Source organism: Canis lupus, chromosome 15 (genome assembly GCF_048164855.1).
Source record: "Canis lupus baileyi chromosome 15, mCanLup2.hap1, whole genome shotgun sequence".
Classification (NCBI taxonomy): domain Eukaryota; kingdom Metazoa; phylum Chordata; class Mammalia; order Carnivora; family Canidae; genus Canis; species Canis lupus.
The window spans coordinates 41,997,691-42,010,989 of record NC_132852.1 but is presented as its reverse complement, the minus strand read 5'-3'; the positions used below and the strand labels follow the sequence as shown (position 1 = coordinate 42,010,989).

Sequence of the window (13,299 nt, the reverse complement as noted above, 5' to 3'; positions counted from 1 at the left end):
CCCGCGAGTCTACGCGGCCCCGCCCGCGCGAGCCCGTGGGAGGGGTCCCGCCGCGCCCGCCGCAGCCCCGCACGTGCGGACGTGGCCGGCAGGGGGCGCTCCCAGACAGGAGGGCGGGGGCCGGGGGCGCCTCTGCCCCGCGCCGGGCGGGGGTGGCTCTGCGCGGTCCCGCGGCCCCACCGCGCCGTCTCGCAGGAGGGGACCGGGACCCGGGGTCGGGGTCGGGGGCCCTCGCCGCTCAGCGTCCGGCCTCTCCTGGGATCACCTGGGACAGACGCGTCCAAGGAAGGCCGTGCCCCTCGCCGACCCGGGAGAGGAGCTCTGCCACCTGGAAACCCCCTCCGCCCCGGCCCCGCGCCCCGGCCCCGCGCCCCGGCCCTCCCGGCCCTCCCGGCCCCGCGCCCCCGGCCCCGCGCGCCCGGCCAGCAGGCCCCGCAGCCGCCCCCCCGTCGGCCCGGCGGGGAGGGGGAGGGGGAGCGTCAGTTGCGGGCGCGGCTCCGGGTCTGGGCCCCTCGTCCTGCTAACCCCGCGGACCTGCCGCCCCGCAACGGCCTCTCCCGCAGGGCCTGTGCCGGCGGGTTTGGCTCCGGGGGGGGGGGGGGAATGTGGGCGAGGCTTTTTCCCAGATAAGGACGCGGGGATGGGGGGGGCCGGGGGGGGGTGGCACCCGATGATCCAGGATAACCTGCAGCCCAGCATCCTAAACTGAGCCCCTGCCGACCTGCCCCGTATGACGCTAAGTGCACACCTTCCAGGGGTGGGACGGAGGCCTTTGGGGGCTGCCATTCAGCTGCCCCCACCCCGAGATGACTCCTACGCTGTCTTAATGCTGGTTTTGATTTTTTAATATTGTTTCAGCCTCTCACAGTCTCTGGGCCTCAGTTTCCCTGGTTGTAAAATGAACATTTGCCCCAGCACGTGGGCCCAGGGCCTCCCCAAGCCAACAGTGTGAGGGGCCAGCGCCCAGGGCTTGGGTGCCAGCCCAGCAGGGGACCCCACCTCCTGTCCACCCCGGATTCTGCACTGTGTTCAGATGGCTGCTGTTTTTGTGAAATCCGAGTTGCGCATGCATGCGGCTGAGAGGTACAGAGGCCCACCTGCCTACCCTCAGCCCGTGAGCACCAGCGCTGCCACATAGCACAGGACTCGTGGGTGGCTCCTCGGAAAGCCTCGGTGTCTGTACCCCTGCAGCAGCAAGTGGGGGCACCTGCCGGAACCATGGCCGCTCCCTGCTCTGGGCTGCAGCCTGCCCGCCTCCTGTGGCCGTGGGAAGCCTTCCTTCCAGGGCATTGCTCTGGCAGGCAAGGCATTTGCACCCCAAGACCACAAATACCTCTGTTTGGTTTGTTAGGGACACAGCACAGGCCAGGCCCGTGGCCAGGGTGGTGGAATGGCCACTGTGCCCCCTTATGCCTTACCCCACACACACCTTGGTGGGACATGGGCTCTGGGGTCTTTCCAGGCCCACAGACCAAGGCCCGAGGACAAATAAGCCTCGCCCTCTGCATGCATCGGAGCAGGTCCAGTCCCTGGGCTGGCCTCTCTGCTCCTGCCTTCCCTCTACAAACACTTCATAAGACACCCCCCCTCACCACCCCTCCCAGCTGCCACCGCCTGCCTCCCCCTTCTTCCCCAGTAGGGCAGAGGTCAGACAGCAGCACTTGCTCCTCCACAGGGGATGGAAGCAAACTTTCCCACACGAAGGCTGAGCTGAAACCCAAAACCCAAGTGGGACCAGCTCTGCCAGAAGGGGATGGCAGGGGAGCAGCAGGGCAGGGAGCAGCAGCATGGCTGGGGATATGGGACTTGGCAGTGGGTGCAGCTGATAGAGCAGCCACGTGGGCCCAGAGCACCGGGATTTGGGGATCAGATGTGGGGCCCCAGCCATGTGCTGGCTCAGTGGCAGCGCGCAGCATGAGGAGAGGTGGGAGGCACATGGTAACCAGGAAGAGGGGCCACCACCCCGTGACACCTGCTGCCCGGGGCAGTCCTTGCACCCACTGGAGGGTGAGCCGGCGGGGGCTGGCAGCACATGGGGAGGCGGGCTGCGTGCACCGGCACTGACAGGTGAGCAAAGCCCGGGTCATCCCGGAAAGGGGTGGGGACCACGCTCGGCAGAGCGACCAAGGTCAGCATGGCTGCTCCTCTGGGCCTGTGGGCAGCTGCCCTCATCACCCTCGCGATGCTGGCCAGGCCCCCAGGCAGGGAAGGTGCCTCCTCTAGTGGTTCAGGGAATTGGGAACCAAACCAGACGTTGGCATCTGCTCTGCGGGGGCAGGGAGAGGTGCAGGTGTCCCGGGCTCACCCAGGGCGGCAGCTGAGGTTGGTGTCGCGCAGCTTATCCTGAGTCTGCCCCTGGTTCGGACCCGCGGAGCCTCCCCTGCCTCAGGCACGGCCCCCGGTGCTGTGACCTGCGTGAGGCTGCCTCACCCATTGAAGGGAGCGAGCCTGCTACCCACACCCGGTGAGTGGAGGCCCCGGGCGCTGTGGACCAGCCACCAGGCTAGGACCCCCCAGCACAGAACGGTCAGCCTCCAGGACTCTGGGTGCACCGTGGCCAGGGGCCCCATGAACGGATGCGGAGGTTTCACAGCAGAGACCCTGGAGCCCTGCCTCAGCTCTCTGCCTGCCCACGGACACGTCCCCTGCCCGAGCTTCTCAGCCCCTGGCCGGCGACGTCCTCGGTCAGGACTGGGCAACACACTGGCTGTGGCTTCCGAAGCACCTTACGTCCGCCAGGTAATTTAAGTTATGGTTTCTTTAGCAAAACCCTCAGTCCTATGGTGCAGTCTGCTGTGTGCCGACCATTCTGGAAGGTGGAGATGTGGGGCCGGCTGTAGGAAGGCCCCTTTACAGTGCAGGTGGAGGTGGGGGAGAGCTCGGCCCCAGGCGCCCCTTTCTGCGTCCCTGGGGCCACTTTCCGGAACATTCCATTGGAGAGCCAAGGCCTGTGGGAGATCACGGCTATACCCGCCTGAGGGACAGGACACCCAGGGAGGTCGGATTTCGGGCAAACAGTGAGCTCCACCCATTATCCCGGGTGTGCCTGGGACCCAGGGCACCACTTACGGGGCAGCCAAAGCCAGGAGGGCGCGGTAAAGACTGGGTCTTGGTCCCAAGCATGTCCAGGGGGGCAGCAGCCAGGACAGCCGATCCCTGGGGTGGCCTCCAAGTCCTCCTTGGGGTTGGGCCAGAGCCTGGAAGGCACAAAGACCGCCCCAAATAGGAGACCCTGGTCTGTCCGGCCTGGCCCGGCAGTGGGTGGCAGACATAGAGCAGACCTCATAAGGACCTTGTAAAGACGAGCCTGGAGGGCAGAGGTGGAAGGTCGGCATGGGGTCCTCTGTCTCCCTAGAGGGCGCGGGGTGGCTCTTCCGGCTGGACCATGGGGGCATGCCCGGAGCCTGGGCAGGCTAGAGAGAAGGGAAGAAGGTAAACACAGCTGCGGAGGACAAGGGCCACCTGGAGGGATGGCAGGCCCCTGAGTCACGCCCTGATGACACGGGGGCCGCCAGCTGGGCCAGAGTGCTGTCCCTGCATCCAGAGCCCCCGAGGAGGAGAGGAGGCCTCACAAACTCCACTGGCGCCTGCACCCCCCGAGTGCAGCTCCCCAAGACTCCCAGGTAGGCCTCCCCACCTGGGCAGGTGCAGTGGGGGTGGGGCCTGTGGTCCAGGGCCAGGTAGGTGTGAGCACCCTGCCCCAGGGGCCGAGGAACACAGTCCTCAGGCGCCTCAGACGCACCCTTCCCACATTAAGGTGAACCCGTGTGCCGTCCATGGGGTCCGCCTGCCCGCTGCTCTCCCTGTGCCTCCTGAGGGACACTCCACTACGCTTGCTGCTGCTCTGTGGCCCTGGTGACCTTGTACTCTGAGGACGAATGTGCAGGGAAGGAAAGGGTTCATACGCTGTGGGAAGTACCCCGTCCCTTGTCCCTCCCACGATGCCCCGGAGACAGAGCTGGCCCCAAGGGGGTGGGCAGGCTGGGGGCCAGGCCAGAGGAGCAGGTGGTGGCCAGATCTGGGGTTTGCCCTTGCAGTGGGAGGGAAAGAGGGGGCATCGCCCGATCCCAGGGCCCTGGGGCTGCGTGGGGGGGGGGGTTGCAGTGAGAGGGGTGGGGGGCTGGGGCCGATTCTGTAGCCGGGGTTTCTAGGAGGAAGGGGACGAGGACTGGAGGCCTGTGACGCTGATGAGATGGGCACAAGCTCGGGGGACCCCACGCGGACATTTTGAACTTGTTGGGTCTCTGGAGCCTCTGGGACCCAGGGCCGCGGGAGCAGCCTGGGGCATAGGGAGGGGGCTCGTTGTCCCATCTATGTCTCTTCTGGCCCCGGGCTACCCATCCCCAACTTGCTCTGCTTCTCCAGGGCCGGTCAGCGCCATCCACCCTGTGTTCTTGCTTGCTCCTGTTGTGCCCAAGATCGTGAATCCGAGAAACCACCAAGGAGCCGACACCGATGCAAACACACGAGGGTTTATTTACAAGCTCGAGCTTGGGTCCAAGTGTACCCGACACAGCTGAGCAGGGGCTTGGACCCCGAGGTGGGTTCCAGCTTAGTTTTAAGGGCTGGTCTAGGGGACCTCCAGAAGGGGTGGAGGAATTCCTCAAGTTCTGTTTACATTCTGATATGGGGCCTTCAAGGGCTTTGAGCTCTGTTCTCATTCTAATAGGGGCTTCCTGCCCTTGGCTTGGGCTCTGTTTTTATTCTAATATGGGGCTTTCTAGGACGTCAAGCTCTAAGCTGTTTCTTCCTGTAACTGAAGTAAGGTAAAGTTCAGCTTATTCACAGGGGCCTGGGATGGCTGTACTTGTGCTAACGCTGAACTTAAAGTGGAATGGCCTTTATTTTCTCGGCCTCCACAGCTCCGACCGTCACCGTCCTCACGAATGCACCTGTGCCCTCCCATGCAGGACTGGAGGGAGGAGCCCCAACAAGAGCCCTGGGTCTAACCCATGAAGACCTGGGGCTCATGGGGAAGCAGGGCCGTGCCAGAGCACGAGCCAAGGGGGGGGACACAGGGAGGCAGGAAGGAGCAGGTGCTGAAGGGACCCTGTCTCAGGAAGCTGGGGTGGGAGGCACCCGGGGGCCTGCCCAGCATGGCCCCTCACTGATGGCACCATAGTCCTTCCCCTCCCCCCATGGAGCCTGATCCCAGGACCATGACCTGAGCTGAAGGCAGAGGCTTCCCCGACGGAGCCCCCCAGGTGCCCCCAGAAATCAAAATGTTTTTATTACCTGAAGGAGCAGACATGCAGGGCTGGAACCAGGCAGTTCGGAGCAGCCGCTCAGGCCTGGGGCTCCCCGGGCACCCCCAAGTGAGGCAGGGCTGCAGCTGGCGGGGAGCCATGGGCTCAGTGACCTATGGCACCCTGTCTGATGGCTCCCCCACCTGGGCCGTGCTCTGCGGACGGTGGGGGCGGGGAAGAGCGTGTGGCATGTGTGGCCCACCCTGCGTGTCCCCACCCTGGGTCCCAGCCAGGTGCGCCCACCCTGTTGTAGCCGCCCCCACCGCACCTGCGTGTCCTGCAGGAAGGCCCGCTCTGCGCGCACCACCTGCACACACCCGCACTCGCCCAGGCCGCACCCTACGGCCTCCCCCCGCCAACACAGGGCCCGCGGGGCCAGGGAGGTGGCAGGAATGGAGGCAGTGAGGACCTGGCAGGTGCTCATGGTCCAGATCCGGGAAGAAGTCGGAATCTCTGCCCCGGTGCCTTCCCGGAATCACGTTCTCGGGCGTTTTCACTACCGCCCTATTTCCGTGCCTTAAGCACTGCTGGTTGCCCGTAACAATAAGGCACCATTTTTCTGTGATAGGGTCATGGGAAACATTTGAGGCTTTCTGTTTTGAAGATGCGGCACTGAACACCTGGCTCCCTGTGGATGGTTCCCTTAGGTCTCCCACGGTCATGCCAGCATCTCTCAGACGCCTGACTCCGCATCGTGGAAAATCTAAAAAGTTTGGTCTAATAATGAACAGTGTGTTACTGGCACATCAGAGGACCTGCGGCAGACACTCCAACCGGGGGGCGGTCACAGGGTAGGCTCTGGCCACCTGGGAATGGTCTCCCAGCACGGGACCCTCCCTCCTGCACCTCAGGACCTGGAGGCCAGGGGTTCCTGGGGGGCGGGGGTCCCCCCTCGGGGTCGGAGGCAGGCTAGCCAGGGCTGCTGTGGGCAGGCATGACTCACAGTGGCAGCACCCAGGCCCCATCAGGCATATCATGACGACAGCGGCTCCCGGGGAGGGTGCCCATGTCACTCCCTCTCCCACACCCACACCCAGTTCCCCAACTCATCCCCGCCATGCCTGCCATTTCCACTCCAGCCTGTGCGTCGGCACCAGGGGTGTCCCCAGCCAGCCCATCCTTATGCTGAGCTTAGGCTCTAATTGTCCTAAGGGAATCACAGTCCTTTTTCCTGTCTTACCGGTTTCTCAAATGATGATTCTTGGGATTCGGAGAAACATCTGTATTTCCCCAGAACCGGGAAGGAATTGCAGGCAGCGCCACTGGTGGGCCAGCCCCAGAGGGCGGCGTGGGCAGCACACCACAGGCCTCACCGCACTCACCGCGGGAATGGCCGTTCACGGAGACGGCGCCAAGGCAGATCAGCCCCCCACCCCAGTCCCGGTCCCACCTTCCCAGGATCTTAAAGGTCCTCTCCGCGGGCTCCATGGAGCCAGTGGACCCTAAGGTCGACTCCACAGGGAGAAATGAAGGGTTCTGTGTTGATTTATTTTTCATTAAAAAATAAAGGAGGGGCAGCCCCGGTGGCTCAGCGGTTTAGTGCCACCTTTGGCTTGGGGTGTGATCCTGGGGACCCAGGATCGAGTCCCACATCGAGCTCCCTGCATGGAGCCTGCTTCTCTCTCTGCCTGTGTCTCTGCCTCTCTCTCTCTCTCTCTCTCTCTCTCTGTCATGAATAAATCAATAAAATCTTAAAAAATAAAAATAAAAATAAAGGAGGAACACCTGGGTGGCTCAGTGGTGGAGCATCTGCCTTCGGCTCCGGGTGTGACCCCAGGGTCCTGGCATCAAGTCCCGCATCAGGGTCCTCAAAGGGAGCCTGCTTCCCCCTCTATCTCTATCTGTGTCTCTGCCTCTCTGTGTCTCATGAATAAATAAGATCTTAGAAAAAAAAAACAAATAAGAGAAAACGTAAGCCTGATGCGTATTTAATGTACAAAATGACCTTTCTTGGCGCCTTAGCCCAGGTCTTGAACCCTCAGCAGGAAACACTGCTCCATCACAGAGCTGGTGACGTCCTCCGCCGGGGTGAAGACTTTGCACGTGGTGGATGTGCAAGCGTTTCCGGCCACCTGGGCACCCAATCCAGGTTGGGACCCACTCGATGTACCAGGAGCCGAGGAGGTGCACCCCAGGTCCACAGGGGCACACCAGTCACCGGCAGGGGCACCCAGCTAAGGGGTGGGGCTCGACAAAGAAGCTGCAGGGGATCCCAGGCCCCCCACCCACCTGGGGCCTCACTCTCTGGGGATTGGTTTAGGTCAGGACAGTGGGTGTCCCTGGGGGGCATCCTGGGTCTGGGCAGGGCAGCGACCTTCGCAGGGCTTGCCGGGAAGGGGAAGCTGTCACAGAGACCCAGCTCCCACAGAAGCGGAGGGACTGGGTGCTCCCTCGCCTGCCGCCCTCCCACCCCCCGCTGTGGGTGCCCCCCTCACTGGGCGGCTCTCCCAGCTATGCTGTGCTCCAGCACCCACTGCAGGAAGAGTGTTGTCCACACAACCAGGCCACTGCAGGACCCCCCCACCCCCCAACGTGGGCCCCCAGCCTGCACACTGTTGCTCCATTCAGCTGAGGGCCTCGGTTCGGGGTCTGCTGAGAACAGCAAGGGGTGAAGCCTGCTCTGGGCCCAGGAGTCTCTATCCTCTTCTAGAACTTTCTGCAGGTGGATGCTGCCCATGCCCCTGCTTGCCCAGCCCCTTCGGGAGAAGGCTGCCCTGCTCTCTCCCCGGACATGTCTGCCCTTTGGGAGCATGAATGGACAATGCTTCACCCACAGTGACAAGAGCCAGGTAGCCAGCCTAGTTTCTAGATGCAGGCAGAAGACGGGCCCTGGGTCCAAGCCGGGGTCTGTGTTCCTGCTGGCAGTGGCAGGGGACCCAGCACCAGGTGGGTCTGGCAGCTTACCTCCCTGCCCCCTGCCCCAGGGACACGAAGGGCGCTGGGGACTGCCCTGCAGGATGGAGCTGACCAGACGGCAGGAGTGCACACCTGACCTTCACAGCCTGGGGTGCTCGTGGGTCTCCAGGGAGAAATAACCTGAACCGAGGCAGCTGGTATCCCTGCTCCCGCTCGCAGCACCTGCAGCTGTGCAGTCATGGGGCCCGGCTCCCGATGGGGCCAGCAGTGGAAGGGGAGCCTGGGAGCAGGGCCAGGAGTGGGCAGTGCTGGGCCGAGGTGGGACAGACGCCCCCGGGCCGCATGGAGGAGGTACTATGCCCCATCGAGGGACCGCCCTGGACAGAATGTGCTGGAAGTGGGTTCTGAGGCTGGCTGGCGGGAGAAGCACCACAGGGAGCAGAGACCTGACCTCTAGCCCCCTCCTCGCCTCCCCCAGGTGTGTCTGTGGGCAACCTGGGTCACTGTGCCCCCGCCGTTGCTCCCCTCTTCTGAGGTAGCCTCCTCCCTGGACGGGTCCCTGCGTCCCAGCCCGAGAGCAAACCAGCTACTTGGAACCAACAAGGGTGTCAGTGACTGACAGCCTCCCAGGCAGAGGGACGCCCACAGGGCAGGGACAGGTTTCTTTAGGGGCTGGGGAGGTGGGGGTGGCTCCCCTCCAGGCCTGGGCTGCAGGAATGGGGAGCAGGGGCAGCTAACTAGGGCGCCGTGAACAGCTCCTGTGTGGGGGCAGCGGGAGGGGCCGGAGAGGCCAACGCAGTGAGTCAGGGCAGGGACGGCAAGCAGGTTCACCTGGCCATTCCAGAAGCAAGTGTGGCGGGCATGTCACTCGGCAGAACTGGGCTTTGAAGCCCAGGGCCTCCCAGAAGGGCTTCTGTCCCCAGCTCTGGGCCTGACCCCACCAGCCCTGCACCCAGGGCTCCCGAGGCTCCAGTGACCGTGCACGTGGGCACACCCAGTTTCCCCAGATCCCGGCAGCCAGGAGGCCATCTCTGAGGGGACAGGTCAGGCCGGGCGGAGGCCACTCACTGGGCACCCAGGACCCTTCCTGGAGCTGCGGTGCAAGGTCATAGCCTCTGCCTTGGCTTGGGGGAGGGGCCAGAGGCCTTGACCCCCAGGAATCCTGGTCTCTGTGGGATGAGGGGGCGGGACACACATGCGGCACCTGCAGGGCTCCCTCCCCCACCAGCAGCTGAGTGGTGCTCAAGCGTCACCAGGTGTGAGCCGTTGCTTTGAGTGTCCCCTGAGCCGATCCGCAGGCCCAGGACATCTGGGAGGGAGGGGATGGGGGGGTGAAGGAGGGGAGGAGCCCTGGGCCCCCGTCCAGGTCCAGGGGGGTGGGTGGCCAGGAAGGAAGAACAGTGAGAGCACACGCGGGTGGGTCATCAGCCAGAGCAGGACGGGGCCTCTGACGCGCTCCGGACATCAGGCCTGAGGTCTGGACTCCCTCTGAGTGACCCGGGCCAGGCCCAGGACAGCAATGCCATGTGTGACCACGGCCAAACCATCCTTGGAGGAGCCAGGTTCACACACAGGTGAGCGTTCACCAGGGCAAAGGTTCCACTTGGGACCAGGGAGATGTTCCGTGGTGGGTGGTGGCCGTGCAACAACGTAAGTCTCCTTATCGCCCCTGAAACGTGCACATGAAAATGTCACAGGGGTAAATGTTATGTGTATTTTACTACAGTCAAAGCGAAAGGAAAAAGAAAAAAAATCCTAAATAAAGATACAAGTTAGCAGGAGGAGGGCATATGTCCCGACCCCCTGAGAGCTCCTGGAAGGCAGTGCCTGGCTCCATTGTCCCCACTCGCTGCCCCCGCCCTCACCCCGCAACCTGGGCACCTGCTCTGGGGGATGGGCAGGCGTGTCCAAGCAGCAGGAGGCCCTCCCACCGGGAGGGTAACAGGACAGCACCTCCCAGAGGGCTTCCAGGAGATGGCATGGCCCACCCCCGCGGCAGCAAGGACATGCACACTCGGCGTGCCCCTTTTGTGACAGGAAAAATCCCAGGGCTTGTTCCCGTTCCCAAGTCGTGTGTGAGACATTTTCAGACGGACAGCGACTGCCTTTGGGGTATAGGATGCACCTGTCGCGTCTGCATGTTTACTTTGGGCTCACGTTACTGTCACATCTCAAAGCATTACTGTTAAAAGGATGTTATGTAGAGTCGCACCTTAGGCTGCTGCTATGCGGACCCCACTGTCCCCAAACCGCAGTGATGAGCCACGCAGTTCACTGTCGAGTGCTAGTGTTACTTATTCATCTGTTTGTACATGTGTATGCATGTGTGTTTGAATGTTGTGATTATGTGTGAAAGCACATGTGTACAGGGGTATGCATGGGTGGGTGTGTGCTGCTGTGTGGGCATTGTGTGTATTTATGTGTGTGCACCAATGTGTACATGTGAGTGTGCCTCTGTGTGTGTATACATGTGTGAGTGTGCCTGTGTGTGCACCAGTAGGTACATGACTCTGTGTGTGCTGATCTGTGTACACGTGTGTGTATAAACACTTGTGAGCGTGTGCTTGTGCATGTGAATGTGTGCTAGTGTGTGCATGTGTCAGTGTGTATACATGCGTGGGTGTGTGTACGTGTGTGTTAGTGTGAGGAGTGTGTGGGTGTCAGCATTTGCCAGTGTGTGTATGTGTGTAGGTGTGTGTGTCTGTGGGTGTCAGCGTGTGCATGTTCCAGTGCATGTACATGTGTGGGCGTGAGTGTGCGTGCATGTGACAGCCCTAGGCTCCTTGGTCTGCCCAGGCCCGTGGGACACCAGCCGGGGAGTCCTGGACAGAGGCACCCATAAGGCCTGAGGCCGTCACCCTGACCTCGGGCCCAGAGCTCCAACCTTGGCCGCCCCTGCAGAGGCCACGGCCCCAAGGCAATAGTCCGTGTCCTACCGGCCACCCAGCTGGCCCCCCAGCCACCCACAGGTCAAGGACCTGGCGGAGGTCACCGCTGTGTCACCCTCGCTCGGGCCTGGGAGGGGTGTGTGTGACCCGCAGGTAATTCCCAGTCCAGTCCCAGAAGCCCTGCCCCTGCCCGGGCTCTGGCAGGTCCAGTACGGGAAGGTCGGCCATCCCTGGGGAGCCCCGTGCTCCGGGCAGCGGGAGACTCACTCTGCGCCGGGGCTGCCAACTCACCGTGGGTGCAGCACCCACACCCCCACGGGAGAGGCTCTGAGTCAACGGTTGGGTGGGGGCCCAGGTGAGCTCATCCTCCCTGGGCTCTGAGCAGGGAGGGCCGGGCTCATGGAGCTGGTGCTGGACTCCCTGCCCCCAGCGCTGTCTCCTGGTCCTGAGGGTGTGTGGTCCGCCCCCAGGAAACATCTGGAGGGCCCTTCTGTGAGGGGTCACCCCTGAGAAGTCGCAAAGACCAGCCTTTGGTCGTGGTGAGTGTCCTGCTCAGCTGTCAACAAGACCTTCCGTCGGGTTCCCTCCGTCATTTGCTCAGTGCGCAGCCCCAGTGGCGGCATGTGGGGGTCCGCAGTGTGCCCCTGGCTGCCAGGACACATGGATGCTGAGCACATGGTCCCACATCAACTGTCGAATGACATGTGGAAAGTGCCACGGGTTGTAGTGTGGACGGTGCATGGGGCCAGCCTGTGGCAGTGATAGGAATTTGGGGGGTGGAGGGAGGCCACAGGGAGGGACAGGGGGATGGTGCTGGAAGTGACCTATGGTCGGGAGGTGGTGACGCCCAGGTGGGTCGCAGGGGCCTGCCTGGCTGCCTGGGGCCCAGAGCCCTTGGATGAGGACCAGATCCTGAGCCACGGGGCCGCTGTGACACAGTGACCGGTGTTGGCCCCCGGAGCCCTCAGATGACCGCTGCGCCCTCTCACGCCGCAGAAGACATCATAGGGACCGTCGTTTCCAACCAGTCGGCAGTCTCAGGGCTTGGGAAGGGCACTTGCCCACCCCAAACCCCTTGATCTTCCAAGGAGACACTTGGGCTCCTGTGGCACCCCCCTCAGTCCCCCAGGCCAAGCCCGGCTTACACAGGGGCCCCGACTCCAAGATCTGCCCCTTGGCTGCAGGTGCAGGTCCTGGTCCCTGAATCAGTGACACCCCCCCTCCCCCGCCCACTGCCCCAGGAAGATCCTCAAGCCCCTGGTGCTTCCTTCTGGGGGGAGGGGCACCGAGGTGCTGTGCTTCTCTGCTCACTGACTGAGATTATGACTCACTCCTGGGGAAGCCCCCAGTAGCCCCAGCCCAGGGCACGATGCCTCCCGTCTCCCTGCTGGCACGCTGGGATTCCCAGAGATCCCCATTTCCATGCCCCACAAAACTCAGAGACCTGTTCCAGCCCAAATCCCCTAAAGGCCATGATACACAAGAGTAGCTCTGCCAGGGTCGTTTAATGGGAGCAAGACACATCCCTCCCCGGCGGGGCATCCATTCGGGCCAGAGGCGCCTGTAACCTGTTACCTGTGGGTCATCCTGATGTGGCAGGACTTCTAGTTGCAACCATGGTGAGAGACGGGCTACTGGCCAGGAGTACCCCCATGGGAAGTGGCTGGGTTGTCATCACAGTTTGCCCTCTGGGTCCAAGGCCCCACAGGAGCCCATGTCACTGAGCTAGAGCATCCCATGTTTACCTTAGAGGTTGTGGGACACAGGGAGTGTGGCTCATGCAGTGTTTGAGTATGGAGTCGGAGTCCATGTTTAACATCAGGAATTGTCATGGCCTGTCAGGTAGATGCAGCTGTAATCTGGTCATTTATGGAAGGAGAAAGTTCCGAGGGACCCAAACTCCACTATAAATTCAGTAACATTTAAAAATGAGTTTGGGGACACCTGGGTGGCTCAGCGGTTGAGCATCTGTCTGCCTTTGGCTCAGGGCTTGATCTCGGGGTGCTGGGATCGAGTCCCACATCAGGTTCCCTGCAGGGAGTCTGCTTCTCCCTCTGCCTATATCTCTGCCTCTCTCTGTCTCTCATGAATAAATTAAAATATTAAATAAATAAATAAATAAATAAATAAATAAATAAATAAAATACAATGAGTTTGTAAGGACGGGCGCCTGGGTGGTTGAGCATCTGACTGCTGCCTTGGGCTCAGGTCACAACCTTGGTGTCATGGGATTGAGCCCCGCGCTTCCTGGGGAGTCTGCTTCTCCCCCCCACGCCGGCCCCCTGACTCTGCCCCTCCTCCCTCCCCAT

General features: G+C 62.4%; 1 long non-coding RNA gene across 2 annotated transcripts; it reads left to right on the top strand.

Annotated features, from left to right (window-relative positions):
- Positions 1 to 642: 642 nt before the first annotated feature.
- LOC140604965 (uncharacterized) lies at positions 643 to 7,146 on the top strand. 2 transcript variants are annotated; one of them, XR_012007758.1, is made up of 4 exons: positions 643 to 2,739; positions 3,356 to 3,623; positions 4,366 to 4,540; positions 5,851 to 7,146. It is a non-coding gene; the product is annotated as an uncharacterized lncRNA (long non-coding RNA). The 2 variants fall into 2 exon arrangements; XR_012007757.1 differs by having other exon boundaries at positions 643 to 3,623; positions 5,851 to 7,145.
- The last annotated feature ends 6,153 nt before the right edge of the window (positions 7,147 to 13,299 follow it).